Source organism: Phyllobates terribilis, unplaced genomic scaffold, assembly GCF_046119375.1.
Source record: "Phyllobates terribilis strain yellow unplaced genomic scaffold, ASM4611937v1 Scaffold_414__1_contigs__length_1644244, whole genome shotgun sequence".
In the NCBI taxonomy this organism is placed as follows: domain Eukaryota; kingdom Metazoa; phylum Chordata; class Amphibia; order Anura; family Dendrobatidae; genus Phyllobates; species Phyllobates terribilis.
The window spans coordinates 624,081-639,526 of NW_027363174.1; the positions used below are offsets into that span (position 1 = coordinate 624,081).

The window sequence follows — 15,446 nt, forward strand, 5'->3', positions numbered from 1 at the left end:
GAGCCTATTATGACACGCGCAGCCAGCGTTCCATTGCCACATTCCGTCTACTGCAGGCGGGATACCTGGATGGCTGAATGTCACTGAGAAGCTCACAGAGACCGCCATAAGCAACAGTTTAAAAGAATGCCACAGACTAATCAACCAAACTTTTTGGGTTGGTTTCTCTTTTATAGTCTGCAGGCATTAAATGAAAGAAGTCAGTGTTCCAGCAGAGGGAGACAACGTTTCAGAAAAGGCATTGTAGCAAACCAAAAAAGAAATTTTAAGCGCAGCAGAGTAACCAGCTCACATACCTGTTAGCTCAGGTGAGTTTAAAAGGCTGCTGTTGATAACAAGGGCATTTGCTAAATAGATGGTGTGTGTGCAACAATATACTGAAAGGTCAATTATATTGTGCAGCTTATCTCACCACCTGTAGTTATTTAGGTGAAAGCTCCAAAATGCTTGCCTAATATGTCTGTTTATCCAAAAGGAAGTATAGAGGGAGAGCTAGATAGATAGCATTGCATTACATTACATTACATGGCAATGCAATGCACAGTTGCTGAAGTTGAACCAAAATGAGCTTGTCATCTGGCTTCTGCAACTTTTAACATGAAAAATCCAATGAGGAGAAGAAAAGCAAAGCCAAAGAGTCCATCCCAAAATCCGACAAACAAGCAAAATGAACAAAAAGCATTGAATTCAATTCTTTCTGATTTTAGAAACTGCATTAAAGAAGGGGTGCACCGGTCCTGGAGATACTGCAATACCAGGTCAATGCGTGGAGTGGACAGAGCAAGCTCTTTTTCCATCTCCCTGTTCTAAAAATCCATTTAATATATGGTCCCCAGATAGGGGACGTATCAGATATTAAACTGATAAGAACAGATACTACACTTGATCTTAGCCAAAAGGCCGAGAAGCGATAACCAGAATTGGTTTCCGACTACGGTGCCACCCAAGGATTCTGAAAAGTCCATTTGTGGAGATGGCCACCTGGACTCCCGTTAAGAAGACATGCTGTCAACCTCTAGATCCCTCACATGCCTGCACTTTTCGGCTTGCTGCTGCTGCAATCCACGCGTTTTAGATCTGCATAACTCCACCTCTTTTAGCACAGTACCCTCAACCCCCGGCTGTTCCCACCCGCCTCAACACCGTTGGAAGGGAGGAGAACCAATTAAGGCGGGGGGGGGGGTGGAACGAGCAGCTGTCTACCCTTAGCAGGAGGGTTGCTGATTAATTACCTCTCCTGCTGCTGCTGCTGCTGGCTGTCCAGCAGCAGACTGAAGGTGGCTGCTGCTGTGCGCAGGTATATAAAGGCTCAGAGCCTATTATGACACGCGCAGCCAGCGTTCCATTGCCACATTCCGTCTACTGCAGGCGGGATACCTGGATGGCTGAATGTCACTGAGAAGCTCACAGAGACCGCCATAAGCAACAGTTTAAAAGAATGCCACAGACTAATCAACCAAACTTTTTGGGTTGGTTTCTCTTTTATAGTCTGCAGGCATTAAATGAAAGAAGTCAGTGTTCCAGCAGAGGGAGACAACGTTTCAGAAAAGGCATTGTAGCAAACCAAAAAAGAAATTTTAAGCGCAGCAGAGTAACCAGCTCACATACCTGTTAGCTCAGGTGAGTTTAAAAGGCTGCTGTTGATAACAAGGGCATTTGCTAAATAGATGGTGTGTGTGCAACAATATACTGAAAGGTCAATTATATTGTGCAGCTTATCTCACCACCTGTAGTTATTTAGGTGAAAGCTCCAAAATGCTTGCCTAATATGTCTGTTTATCCAAAAGGAAGTATAGAGGGAGAGCTAGATAGATAGCATTGCATTACATTACATTACATGGCAATGCAATGCACAGTTGCTGAAGTTGAACCAAAATGAGCTTGTCATCTGGCTTCTGCAACTTTTAACATGAAAAATCCAATGAGGAGAAGAAAAGCAAAGCCAAAGAGTCCATCCCAAAATCCGACAAACAAGCAAAATGAACAAAAAGCATTGAATTCAATTCTTTCTGATTTTAGAAACTGCATTAAAGAAGGGGTGCACCGGTCCTGGAGATACTGCAATACCAGGTCAATGCATGGAGTGGACAGAGCAAGCTCTTTTTCCATCTCCCTGTTCTAAAAATCCATTTAATATATGGTCCCCAGATAGGGGACGTATCAGATATTAAACTGATAAGAACAGATACTACACTTGATCTTAGCCAAAAGGCCGAGAAGCGATAACCAGAATTGGTTTCCGACTACGGTGCCACCCAAGGATTCTGAAAAGTCCATTTGTGGAGATGGCCACCTGGACTCCCGTTAAGAAGACATGCTGTCAACCTCTAGATCCCTCACATGCCTGCACTTTTCGGCTTGCTGCTGCTGCAATCCACGCGTTTTAGATCTGCATAACTCCACCTCTTTTAGCACAGTACCCTCAACCCCCGGCTGTTCCCACCCGCCTCAACACCGTTGGAAGGGAGGAGAACCAATTAAGGCGGGGGGGGGGGGGGGGGTGGAACGAGCAGCTGTCTACCCTTAGCAGGAGGGGTGCTGATTAATTACCTCTCCTGCTGCTGCTGCTGCTGGCTGTCCAGCAGCAGACTGAAGGTGGCTGCTGCTGTGCGCAGGTATATAAAGGCTCAGAGCCTATTATGACACGCGCAGCCAGCGTTCCATTGCCACATTCCGTCTACTGCAGGCGGGATACCTGGATGGCTGAATGTCACTGAGAAGCTCACAGAGACCGCCATAAGCAACAGTTTAAAAGAATGCCACAGACTAATCAACCAAACTTTTTGGGTTGGTTTCTCTTTTATAGTCTGCAGGCATTAAATGAAAGAAGTCAGTGTTCCAGCAGAGGGAGACAACGTTTCAGAAAAGGCATTGTAGCAAACCAAAAAAGAAATTTTAAGCGCAGCAGAGTAACCAGCTCACATACCTGTTAGCTCAGGTGAGTTTAAAAGGCTGCTGTTGATAACAAGGGCATTTGCTAAATAGATGGTGTGTGTGCAACAATATACTGAAAGGTCAATTATATTGTGCAGCTTATCTCACCACCTGTAGTTATTTAGGTGAAAGCTCCAAAATGCTTGCCTAATATGTCTGTTTATCCAAAAGGAAGTATAGAGGGAGAGCTAGATAGATAGCATTGCATTACATTACATTACATGGCAATGCAATGCACAGTTGCTGAAGTTGAACCAAAATGAGCTTGTCATCTGGCTTCTGCAACTTTTAACATGAAAAATCCAATGAGGAGAAGAAAAGCAAAGCCAAAGAGTCCATCCCAAAATCCGACAAACAAGCAAAATGAACAAAAAGCATTGAATTCAATTCTTTCTGATTTTAGAAACTGCATTAAAGAAGGGGTGCACCGGTCCTGGAGATACTGCAATACCAGGTCAATGCGTGGAGTGGACAGAGCAAGCTCTTTTTCCATCTCCCTGTTCTAAAAATCCATTTAATATATGGTCCCCAGATAGGGGACGTATCAGATATTAAACTGATAAGAACAGATACTACACTTGATCTTAGCCAAAAGGCCGAGAAGCGATAACCAGAATTGGTTTCCGACTACGGTGCCACCCAAGGATTCTGAAAAGTCCATTTGTGGAGATGGCCACCTGTACTCCCTTTAAGAAGACATGCTGTCAACCTCTAGATCCCTCACATGCCTGCACTTTTCGGCTTGCTGCTGCTGCAATCCACGCGTTTTAGATCTGCATAACTCCACCTCTTTTAGCACAGTACCCTCAACCCCCGGCTGTTCCCACCCGCCTCAACACCGTTGGAAGGGAGGAGAACCAATTAAGGCGGGGGGGGGGGTGGAACGAGCAGCTGTCTACCCTTAGCAGGAGAGTTGCTGATTAATTACCTCTCCTGCTGCTGCTGCTGCTGGCTGTCCAGCAGCAGACTGAAGGTGGCTGCTGCTGTGCGCAGGTATATAAAGGCTCAGAGCCTATTATGACACGCGCAGCCAGCGTTCCATTGCCACATTCCGTCTACTGCAGGCGGGATACCTGGATGGCTGAATGTCACTGAGAAGCTCACAGAGACCGCCATAAGCAACAGTTTAAAAGAATGCCACAGACTAATCAACCAAACTTTTTGGGTTGGTTTCTCTTTTATAGTCTGCAGGCATTAAATGAAAGAAGTCAGTGTTCCAGCAGAGGGAGACAACGTTTCAGAAAAGGCATTGTAGCAAACCAAAAAAGAAATTTTAAGCGCAGCAGAGTAACCAGCTCACATACCTGTTAGCTCAGGTGAGTTTAAAAGGCTGCTGTTGATAACAAGGGCATTTGCTAAATAGATGGTGTGTGTGCAACAATATACTGAAAGGTCAATTATATTGTGCAGCTTATCTCACCACCTGTAGTTATTTAGGTGAAAGCTCCAAAATGCTTGCCTAATATGTCTGTTTATCCAAAAGGAAGTATAGAGGGAGAGCTAGATAGATAGCATTGCATTACATTACATTACATGGCAATGCAATGCACAGTTGCTGAAGTTGAACCAAAATGAGCTTGTCATCTGGCTTCTGCAACTTTTAACATGAAAAATCCAATGAGGAGAAGAAAAGCAAAGCCAAAGAGTCCATCCCAAAATCCGACAAACAAGCAAAATGAACAAAAAGCATTGAATTCAATTCTTTCTGATTTTAGAAACTGCATTAAAGAAGGGGTGCACCGGTCCTGGAGATACTGCAATACCAGGTCAATGCGTGGAGTGGACAGAGCAAGCTCTTTTTCCATCTCCCTGTTCTAAAAATCCACTTAATATATGGTCCCCAGATAGGGGACGTATCAGATATTAAACTGATAAGAACAGATACTACACTTGATCTTAGCCAAAAGGCCGAGAAGCGATAACCAGAATTGGTTTCCGACTACGGTGCCACCCAAGGATTCTGAAAAGTCCATTTGTGGAGATGGCCACCTGGACTCCCGTTAAGAAGACATGCTGTCAACCTCTAGATCCCTCACATGCCTGCACTTTTCGGCTTGCTGCTGCTGCAATCCACGCGTTTTAGATCTGCATAACTCCACCTCTTTTAGCACAGTACCCTCAACCCCCGGCTGTTCCCACCCGCCTCAACACCGTTGGAAGGGAGGAGAACCAATTAAGGCGGGGGGGGGGTGGAACGAGCAGCTGTCTACCCTTAGCAGGAGGGTTGCTGATTAATTACCTCTCCTGCTGCTGCTGCTGCTGGCTGTCCAGCAGCAGACTGAAGGTGGCTGCTGCTGTGCGCAGGTATATAAAGGCTCAGAGCCTATTATGACACGCGCAGCCAGCGTTCCATTGCCACATTCCGTCTACTGCAGGCGGGATACCTGGATGGCTGAATGTCACTGAGAAGCTCACAGAGACCGCCATAAGCAACAGTTTAAAAGAATGCCACAGACTAATCAACCAAACTTTTTGGGTTGGTTTCTCTTTTATAGTCTGCAGGCATTAAATGAAAGAAGTCAGTGTTCCAGCAGAGGGAGACAACGTTTCAGAAAAGGCATTGTAGCAAACCAAAAAAGAAATTTTAAGCGCAGCAGAGTAACCAGCTCACATACCTGTTAGCTCAGGTGAGTTTAAAAGGCTGCTGTTGATAACAAGGGCATTTGCTAAATAGATGGTGTGTGTGCAACAATATACTGAAAGGTCAATTATATTGTGCAGCTTATCTCACCACCTGTAGTTATTTAGGTGAAAGCTCCAAAATGCTTGCCTAATATGTCTGTTTATCCAAAAGGAAGTATAGAGGGAGAGCTAGATAGATAGCATTGCATTACATTACATTACATGGCAATGCAATGCACAGTTGCTGAAGTTGAACCAAAATGAGCTTGTCATCTGGCTTCTGCAACTTTTAACATGAAAAATCCAATGAGGAGAAGAAAAGCAAAGCCAAAGAGTCCATCCCAAAATCCGACAAACAAGCAAAATGAACAAAAAGCATTGAATTCAATTCTTTCTGATTTTAGAAACTGCATTAAAGAAGGGGTGCACCGGTCCTGGAGATACTGCAATACCAGGTCAATGCGTGGAGTGGACAGAGCAAGCTCTTTTTCCATCTCCCTGTTCTAAAAATCCATTTAATATATGGTCCCCAGATAGGGGACGTATCAGATATTAAACTGATAAGAACAGATACTACACTTGATCTTAGCCAAAAGGCCGAGAAGCGATAACCAGAATTGGTTTCCGACTACGGTGCCACCCAAGGATTCTGAAAAGTCCATTTGTGGAGATGGCCACCTGGACTCCCGTTAAGAAGACATGCTGTCAACCTCTAGATCCCTCACATGCCTGCACTTTTCGGCTTGCTGCTGCTGCAATCCACGCGTTTTAGATCTGCATAACTCCACCTCTTTTAGCACAGTACCCTCAACCCCCGGCTGTTCCCACCCGCCTCAACACCGTTGGAAGGGAGGAGAACCAATTAAGGCGGGGGGGGGGGGGTGGAACGAGCAGCTGTCTACCCTTAGCAGGAGAGTTGCTGATTAATTACCTCTCCTGCTGCTGCTGCTGCTGGCTGTCCAGCAGCAGACTGAAGGTGGCTGCTGCTGTGCGCAGGTATATAAAGGCTCAGAGCCTATTATGACACGCGCAGCCAGCGTTCCATTGCCACATTCCGTCTACTGCAGGCGGGATACCTGGATGGCTGAATGTCACTGAGAAGCTCACAGAGACCGCCATAAGCAACAGTTTAAAAGAATGCCACAGACTAATCAACCAAACTTTTTGGGTTGGTTTCTCTTTTATAGTCTGCAGGCATTAAATGAAAGAAGTCAGTGTTCCAGCAGAGGGAGACAACGTTTCAGAAAAGGCATTGTAGCAAACCAAAAAAGAAATTTTAAGCGCAGCAGAGTAACCAGCTCACATACCTGTTAGCTCAGGTGAGTTTAAAAGGCTGCTGTTGATAACAAGGGCATTTGCTAAATAGATGGTGTGTGTGCAACAATATACTGAAAGGTCAATTATATTGTGCAGCTTATCTCACCACCTGTAGTTATTTAGGTGAAAGCTCCAAAATGCTTGCCTAATATGTCTGTTTATCCAAAAGGAAGTATAGAGGGAGAGCTAGATAGATAGCATTGCATTACATTACATTACATGGCAATGCAATGCACAGTTGCTGAAGTTGAACCAAAATGAGCTTGTCATCTGGCTTCTGCAACTTTTAACATGAAAAATCCAATGAGGAGAAGAAAAGCAAAGCCAAAGAGTCCATCCCAAAATCCGACAAACAAGCAAAATGAACAAAAAGCATTGAATTCAATTCTTTCTGATTTTAGAAACTGCATTAAAGAAGGGGTGCACCGGTCCTGGAGATACTGCAATACCAGGTCAATGCGTGGAGTGGACAGAGCAAGCTCTTTTTCCATCTCCCTGTTCTAAAAATCCACTTAATATATGGTCCCCAGATAGGGGACGTATCAGATATTAAACTGATAAGAACAGATACTACACTTGATCTTAGCCAAAAGGCCGAGAAGCGATAACCAGAATTGGTTTCCGACTACGGTGCCACCCAAGGATTCTGAAAAGTCCATTTGTGGAGATGGCCACCTGGACTCCCGTTAAGAAGACATGCTGTCAACCTCTAGATCCCTCACATGCCTGCACTTTTCGGCTTGCTGCTGCTGCAATCCACGCGTTTTAGATCTGCATAACTCCACCTCTTTTAGCACAGTACCCTCAACCCCCGGCTGTTCCCACCCGCCTCAACACCGTTGGAAGGGAGGAGAACCAATTAAGGCGGGGGGGGGGTGGAACGAGCAGCTGTCTACCCTTAGCAGGAGGGTTGCTGATTAATTACCTCTCCTGCTGCTGCTGCTGCTGGCTGTCCAGCAGCAGACTGAAGGTGGCTGCTGCTGTGCGCAGGTATATAAAGGCTCAGAGCCTATTATGACACGCGCAGCCAGCGTTCCATTGCCACATTCCGTCTACTGCAGGCGGGATACCTGGATGGCTGAATGTCACTGAGAAGCTCACAGAGACCGCCATAAGCAACAGTTTAAAAGAATGCCACAGACTAATCAACCAAACTTTTTGGGTTGGTTTCTCTTTTATAGTCTGCAGGCATTAAATGAAAGAAGTCAGTGTTCCAGCAGAGGGAGACAACGTTTCAGAAAAGGCATTGTAGCAAACCAAAAAAGAAATTTTAAGCGCAGCAGAGTAACCAGCTCACATACCTGTTAGCTCAGGTGAGTTTAAAAGGCTGCTGTTGATAACAAGGGCATTTGCTAAATAGATGGTGTGTGTGCAACAATATACTGAAAGGTCAATTATATTGTGCAGCTTATCTCACCACCTGTAGTTATTTAGGTGAAAGCTCCAAAATGCTTGCCTAATATGTCTGTTTATCCAAAAGGAAGTATAGAGGGAGAGCTAGATAGATAGCATTGCATTACATTACATTACATGGCAATGCAATGCACAGTTGCTGAAGTTGAACCAAAATGAGCTTGTCATCTGGCTTCTGCAACTTTTAACATGAAAAATCCAATGAGGAGAAGAAAAGCAAAGCCAAAGAGTCCATCCCAAAATCCGACAAACAAGCAAAATGAACAAAAAGCATTGAATTCAATTCTTTCTGATTTTAGAAACTGCATTAAAGAAGGGGTGCACCGGTCCTGGAGATACTGCAATACCAGGTCAATGCGTGGAGTGGACAGAGCAAGCTCTTTTTCCATCTCCCTGTTCTAAAAATCCATTTAATATATGGTCCCCAGATAGGGGACGTATCAGATATTAAACTGATAAGAACAGATACTACACTTGATCTTAGCCAAAAGGCCGAGAAGCGATAACCAGAATTGGTTTCCGACTACGGTGCCACCCAAGGATTCTGAAAAGTCCATTTGTGGAGATGGCCACCTGGACTCCCGTTAAGAAGACATGCTGTCAACCTCTAGATCCCTCACATGCCTGCACTTTTCGGCTTGCTGCTGCTGCAATCCACGCGTTTTAGATCTGCATAACTCCACCTCTTTTAGCACAGTACCCTCAACCCCCGGCTGTTCCCACCCGCCTCAACACCGTTGGAAGGGAGGAGAACCAATTAAGGCGGGGGGGGGGGGGTGGAACGAGCAGCTGTCTACCCTTAGCAGGAGGGTTGCTGATTAATTACCTCTCCTGCTGCTGCTGCTGCTGGCTGTCCAGCAGCAGACTGAAGGTGGCTGCTGCTGTGCGCAGGTATATAAAGACTCAGAGCCTATTATGACACGCGCAGCCAGCGTTCCATTGCCACATTCCGTCTACTGCAGGCGGGATACCTGGATGGCTGAATGTCACTGAGAAGCTCACAGAGACCGCCATAAGCAACAGTTTAAAAGAATGCCACAGACTAATCAACCAAACTTTTTGGGTTGGTTTCTCTTTTATAGTCTGCAGGCATTAAATGAAAGAAGTCAGTGTTCCAGCAGAGGGAGACAACGTTTCAGAAAAGGCATTGTAGCAAACCAAAAAAGAAATTTTAAGCGCAGCAGAGTAACCAGCTCACATACCTGTTAGCTCAGGTGAGTTTAAAAGGCTGCTGTTGATAACAAGGGCATTTGCTAAATAGATGGTGTGTGTGCAACAATATACTGAAAGGTCAATTATATTGTGCAGCTTATCTCACCACCTGTAGTTATTTAGGTGAAAGCTCCAAAATGCTTGCCTAATATGTCTGTTTATCCAAAAGGAAGTATAGAGGGAGAGCTAGATAGATAGCATTGCATTACATTACATTACATGGCAATGCAATGCACAGTTGCTGAAGTTGAACCAAAATGAGCTTGTCATCTGGCTTCTGCAACTTTTAACATGAAAAATCCAATGAGGAGAAGAAAAGCAAAGCCAAAGAGTCCATCCCAAAATCCGACAAACAAGCAAAATGAACAAAAAGCATTGAATTCAATTCTTTCTGATTTTAGAAACTGGATTAAAGAAGGGGTGCACCGGTCCTGGAGATACTGCAATACCAGGTCAATGCGTGGAGTGGACAGAGCAAGCTCTTTTTCCATCTCCCTGTTCTAAAAATCCATTTAATATATGGTCCCCAGATAGGGGACGTATCAGATATTAAACTGATAAGAACAGATACTACACTTGATCTTAGCCAAAAGGCCGAGAAGCGATAACCAGAATTGGTTTCCGACTACGGTGCCACCCAAGGATTCTGAAAAGTCCATTTGTGGAGATGGCCACCTGGACTCCCGTTAAGAAGACATGCTGTCAACCTCTAGATCCCTCACATGCCTGCACTTTTCGGCTTGCTGCTGCTGCAATCCACGCGTTTTAGATCTGCATAACTCCACCTCTTTTAGCACAGTACCCTCAACCCCCGGCTGTTCCCACCCGCCTCAACACCGTTGGAAGGGAGGAGAACCAATTAAGGCGGGGGGGGGGGGGGTGGAACGAGCAGCTGTCTACCCTTAGCAGGAGGGGTGCTGATTAATTACCTCTCCTGCTGCTGCTGCTGCTGGCTGTCCAGCAGCAGACTGAAGGTGGCTGCTGCTGTGCGCAGGTATATAAAGGCTCAGAGCCTATTATGACACGCGCAGCCAGCGTTCCATTGCCACATTCCGTCTACTGCAGGCGGGATACCTGGATGGCTGAATGTCACTGAGAAGCTCACAGAGACCGCCATAAGCAACAGTTTAAAAGAATGCCACAGACTAATCAACCAAACTTTTTGGGTTGGTTTCTCTTTTATAGTCTGCAGGCATTAAATGAAAGAAGTCAGTGTTCCAGCAGAGGGAGACAACGTTTCAGAAAAGGCATTGTAGCAAACCAAAAAAGAAATTTTAAGCGCAGCAGAGTAACCAGCTCACATACCTGTTAGCTCAGGTGAGTTTAAAAGGCTGCTGTTGATAACAAGGGCATTTGCTAAATAGATGGTGTGTGTGCAACAATATACTGAAAGGTCAATTATATTGTGCAGCTTATCTCACCACCTGTAGTTATTTAGGTGAAAGCTCCAAAATGCTTGCCTAATATGTCTGTTTATCCAAAAGGAAGTATAGAGGGAGAGCTAGATAGATAGCATTGCATTACTTTACATTACATGGCAATGCAATGCACAGTTGCTGAAGTTGAACCAAAATGAGCTTGTCATCTGGCTTCTGCAACTTTTAACATGAAAAATCCAATGAGGAGAAGAAAAGCAAAGCCAAAGAGTCCATCCCAAAATCCGACAAACAAGCAAAATGAACAAAAAGCATTGAATTCAATTCTTTCTGATTTTAGAAACTGCATTAAAGAAGGGGTGCACCGGTCCTGGAGATACTGCAATACCAGGTCAATGCGTGGAGTGGACAGAGCAAGCTCTTTTTCCATCTCCCTGTTCTAAAAATCCATTTAATATATGGTCCCCAGATAGGGGACGTATCAGATATTAAACTGATAAGAACAGATACTACACTTGATCTTAGCCAAAAGGCCGAGAAGCGATAACCAGAATTTTTTTCCGACTACGGTGCCACCCAAGGATTCTGAAAAGTCCATTTGTGGAGATGGCCACCTGGACTCCCGTTAAGAAGACATGCTGTCAACCTCTAGATCCCTCACATGCCTGCACTTTTCGGCTTGCTGCTGCTGCAATCCACGCGTTTTAGATCTGCATAACTCCACCTCTTTTAGCACAGTACCCTCAACCCCCGGCTGTTCCCACCCGCCTCAACACCGTTGGAAGGGAGGAGAACCAATTAAGGCGGGGGGGGGGGTGGAACGAGCAGCTGTCTACCCTTAGCAGGAGAGTTGCTGATTAATTACCTCTCCTGCTGCTGCTGCTGCTGGCTGTCCAGCAGCAGACTGAAGGTGGCTGCTGCTGTGCGCAGGTATATAAAGGCTCAGAGCCTATTATGACACGCGCAGCCAGCGTTCCATTGCCACATTCCGTCTACTGCAGGCGGGATACCTGGATGGCTGAATGTCACTGAGAAGCTCACAGAGACCGCCATAAGCAACAGTTTAAAAGAATGCCACAGACTAATCAACCAAACTTTTTGGGTTGGTTTCTCTTTTATAGTCTGCAGGCATTAAATGAAAGAAGTCAGTGTTCCAGCAGAGGGAGACAACGTTTCAGAAAAGGCATTGTAGCAAACCAAAAAAGAAATTTTAAGCGCAGCAGAGTAACCAGCTCACATACCTGTTAGCTCAGGTGAGTTTAAAAGGCTGCTGTTGATAACAAGGGCATTTGCTAAATAGATGGTGTGTGTGCAACAATATACTGAAAGGTCAATTATATTGTGCAGCTTATCTCACCACCTGTAGTTATTTAGGTGAAAGCTCCAAAATGCTTGCCTAATATGTCTGTTTATCCAAAAGGAAGTATAGAGGGAGAGCTAGATAGATAGCATTGCATTACATTACATTACATGGCAATGCAATGCACAGTTGCTGAAGTTGAACCAAAATGAGCTTGTCATCTGGCTTCTGCAACTTTTAACATGAAAAATCCAATGAGGAGAAGAAAAGCAAAGCCAAAGAGTCCATCCCAAAATCCGACAAACAAGCAAAATGAACAAAAAGCATTGAATTCAATTCTTTCTGATTTTAGAAACTGCATTAAAGAAGGGGTGCACCGGTCCTGGAGATACTGCAATACCAGGTCAATGCGTGGAGTGGACAGAGCAAGCTCTTTTTCCATCTCCCTGTTCTAAAAATCCACTTAATATATGGTCCCCAGATAGGGGACGTATCAGATATTAAACTGATAAGAACAGATACTACACTTGATCTTAGCCAAAAGGCCGAGAAGCGATAACCAGAATTGGTTTCCGACTACGGTGCCACCCAAGGATTCTGAAAAGTCCATTTGTGGAGATGGCCACCTGGACTCCCGTTAAGAAGACATGCTGTCAACCTCTAGATCCCTCACATGCCTGCACTTTTCGGCTTGCTGCTGCTGCAATCCACGCGTTTTAGATCTGCATAACTCCACCTCTTTTAGCACAGTACCCTCAACCCCCGGCTGTTCCCACCCGCCTCAACACCGTTGGAAGGGAGGAGAACCAATTAAGGCGGGGGGGGGGTGGAACGAGCAGCTGTCTACCCTTAGCAGGAGGGTTGCTGATTAATTACCTCTCCTGCTGCTGCTGCTGCTGGCTGTCCAGCAGCAGACTGAAGGTGGCTGCTGCTGTGCGCAGGTATATAAAGGCTCAGAGCCTATTATGACACGCGCAGCCAGCGTTCCATTGCCACATTCCGTCTACTGCAGGCGGGATACCTGGATGGCTGAATGTCACTGAGAAGCTCACAGAGACCGCCATAAGCAACAGTTTAAAAGAATGCCACAGACTAATCAACCAAACTTTTTGGGTTGGTTTCTCTTTTATAGTCTGCAGGCATTAAATGAAAGAAGTCAGTGTTCCAGCAGAGGGAGACAACGTTTCAGAAAAGGCATTGTAGCAAACCAAAAAAGAAATTTTAAGCGCAGCAGAGTAACCAGCTCACATACCTGTTAGCTCAGGTGAGTTTAAAAGGCTGCTGTTGATAACAAGGGCATTTGCTAAATAGATGGTGTGTGTGCAACAATATACTGAAAGGTCAATTATATTGTGCAGCTTATCTCACCACCTGTAGTTATTTAGGTGAAAGCTCCAAAATGCTTGCCTAATATGTCTGTTTATCCAAAAGGAAGTATAGAGGGAGAGCTAGATAGATAGCATTGCATTACATTACATGGCAATGCAATGCACAGTTGCTGAAGTTGAACCAAAATGAGCTTGTCATCTGGCTTCTGCAACTTTTAACATGAAAAATCCAATGAGGAGAAGAAAAGCAAAGCCAAAGAGTCCATCCCAAAATCCGACAAACAAGCAAAATGAACAAAAAGCATTGAATTCAATTCTTTCTGATTTTAGAAACTGCATTAAAGAAGGGGTGCACCGGTCCTGGAGATACTGCAATACCAGGTCAATGCGTGGAGTGGACAGAGCAAGCTCTTTTTCCATCTCCCTGTTCTAAAAATCCATTTAATATATGGTCCCCAGATAGGGGACGTATCAGATATTAAACTGATAAGAACAGATACTACACTTGATCTTAGCCAAAAGGCCGAGAAGCGATAACCAGAATTGGTTTCCGACTACGGTGCCACCCAAGGATTCTGAAAAGTCCATTTGTGGAGATGGCCACCTGGACTCCCGTTAAGAAGACATGCTGTCAACCTCTAGATCCCTCACATGCCTGCACTTTTCGGCTTGCTGCTGCTGCAATCCACGCGTTTTAGATCTGCATAACTCCACCTCTTTTAGCACAGTACCCTCAACCCCCGGCTGTTCCCACCCGCCTCAACACCGTTGGAAGGGAGGAGAACCAATTAAGGCGGGGGGGGGGGGTGGAACGAGCAGCTGTCTACCCTTAGCAGGAGGGTTGCTGATTAATTACCTCTCCTGCTGCTGCTGCTGCTGGCTGTCCAGCAGCAGACTGAAGGTGGCTGCTGCTGTGCGCAGGTATATAAAGGCTCAGAGCCTATTATGACACGCGCAGCCAGCGTTCCATTGCCACATTCCGTCTACTGCAGGCGGGATACCTGGATGGCTGAATGTCACTGAGAAGCTCACAGAGACCGCCATAAGCAACAGTTTAAAAGAATGCCACAGACTAATCAACCAAACTTTTTGGGTTGGTTTCTCTTTTATAGTCTGCAGGCATTAAATGAAAGAAGTCAGTGTTCCAGCAGAGGGAGACAACGTTTCAGAAAAGGCATTGTAGCAAACCAAAAAAGAAATTTTAAGCGCAGCAGAGTAACCAGCTCACATACCTGTTAGCTCAGGTGAGTTTAAAAGGCTGCTGTTGATAACAAGGGCATTTGCTAAATAGATGGTGTGTGTGCAACAATATACTGAAAGGTCAATTATATTGTGCAGCTTATCTCACCACCTGTAGTTATTTAGGTGAAAGCTCCAAAATGCTTGCCTAATATGTCTGTTTATCCAAAAGGAAGTATAGAGGGAGAGCTAGATAGATAGCATTGCATTACATTACATTACATGGCAATGCAATGCACAGTTGCTGAAGTTGAACCAAAATGAGCTTGTCATCTGGCTTCTGCAACTTTTAACATGAAAAATCCAATGAGGAGAAGAAAAGCAAAGCCAAAGAGTCCATCCCAAAATCCGACAAACAAGCAAAATGAACAAAAAGCATTGAATTCAATTCTTTCTGATTTTAGAAACTGGATTAAAGAAGGGGTGCACCGGTCCTGGAGATACTGCAATACCAGGTCAATGCGTGGAGTGGACAGAGCAAGCTCTTTTTCCATCTCCCTGTTCTAAAAATCCATTTAATATATGGTCCCCAGATAGGGGACGTATCAGATATTAAACTGATAAGAACAGATACTACACTTGATCTTAGCCAAAAGGCCGAGAAGCGATAACCAGAATTGGTTTCCGACTACGGTGCCACCCAAGGATTCTGAAAAGTCCATTTGTGGAGATGGCCACCTGGACTCCCGTTAAGAAGACATGCTG

General features: G+C 45.0%; 12 non-coding genes across 12 annotated transcripts; all 12 read right to left on the reverse strand.

Annotated features, from left to right (window-relative positions):
* Positions 1–721: 721 nt before the first annotated feature.
* Positions 722–912, reverse strand: LOC141226638 (U2 spliceosomal RNA). Its single transcript, XR_012293763.1, has one exon. It is a non-coding gene; the product is annotated as a U2 spliceosomal RNA (small nuclear RNA).
* A 1,121-nt stretch (positions 913–2,033) lies between these two features.
* LOC141226001 (U2 spliceosomal RNA) lies at positions 2,034–2,224 on the reverse strand. The gene has a single exon (XR_012293231.1). It is a non-coding gene; the product is annotated as a U2 spliceosomal RNA (small nuclear RNA).
* Positions 2,225–3,351: 1,127 nt separating this feature from the next.
* Positions 3,352–3,542, reverse strand: LOC141226639 (U2 spliceosomal RNA). The gene has a single exon (XR_012293764.1). It is a non-coding gene; the product is annotated as a U2 spliceosomal RNA (small nuclear RNA).
* Positions 3,543–4,663: 1,121 nt separating this feature from the next.
* LOC141226037 (U2 spliceosomal RNA) lies at positions 4,664–4,854 on the reverse strand. The gene has a single exon (XR_012293267.1). It is a non-coding gene; the product is annotated as a U2 spliceosomal RNA (small nuclear RNA).
* A 1,120-nt stretch (positions 4,855–5,974) lies between these two features.
* LOC141226640 (U2 spliceosomal RNA) lies at positions 5,975–6,165 on the reverse strand. The gene has a single exon (XR_012293765.1). It is a non-coding gene; the product is annotated as a U2 spliceosomal RNA (small nuclear RNA).
* A 1,123-nt stretch (positions 6,166–7,288) lies between these two features.
* On the reverse strand, positions 7,289–7,479 carry LOC141226038 (U2 spliceosomal RNA). Its single transcript, XR_012293268.1, has one exon. It is a non-coding gene; the product is annotated as a U2 spliceosomal RNA (small nuclear RNA).
* Positions 7,480–8,599: 1,120 nt separating this feature from the next.
* Positions 8,600–8,790, reverse strand: LOC141226641 (U2 spliceosomal RNA). Its single transcript, XR_012293767.1, has one exon. It is a non-coding gene; the product is annotated as a U2 spliceosomal RNA (small nuclear RNA).
* Positions 8,791–9,913: 1,123 nt separating this feature from the next.
* On the reverse strand, positions 9,914–10,104 carry LOC141226642 (U2 spliceosomal RNA). The gene has a single exon (XR_012293768.1). It is a non-coding gene; the product is annotated as a U2 spliceosomal RNA (small nuclear RNA).
* A 1,124-nt stretch (positions 10,105–11,228) lies between these two features.
* Positions 11,229–11,419, reverse strand: LOC141226643 (U2 spliceosomal RNA). The gene has a single exon (XR_012293769.1). It is a non-coding gene; the product is annotated as a U2 spliceosomal RNA (small nuclear RNA).
* Positions 11,420–12,540: 1,121 nt separating this feature from the next.
* LOC141226039 (U2 spliceosomal RNA) lies at positions 12,541–12,731 on the reverse strand. Its single transcript, XR_012293269.1, has one exon. It is a non-coding gene; the product is annotated as a U2 spliceosomal RNA (small nuclear RNA).
* A 1,115-nt stretch (positions 12,732–13,846) lies between these two features.
* Positions 13,847–14,037, reverse strand: LOC141226645 (U2 spliceosomal RNA). Its single transcript, XR_012293771.1, has one exon. It is a non-coding gene; the product is annotated as a U2 spliceosomal RNA (small nuclear RNA).
* A 1,122-nt stretch (positions 14,038–15,159) lies between these two features.
* On the reverse strand, positions 15,160–15,350 carry LOC141226646 (U2 spliceosomal RNA). The gene has a single exon (XR_012293773.1). It is a non-coding gene; the product is annotated as a U2 spliceosomal RNA (small nuclear RNA).
* Between the last annotated feature and the right edge of the window lie 96 nt (positions 15,351–15,446).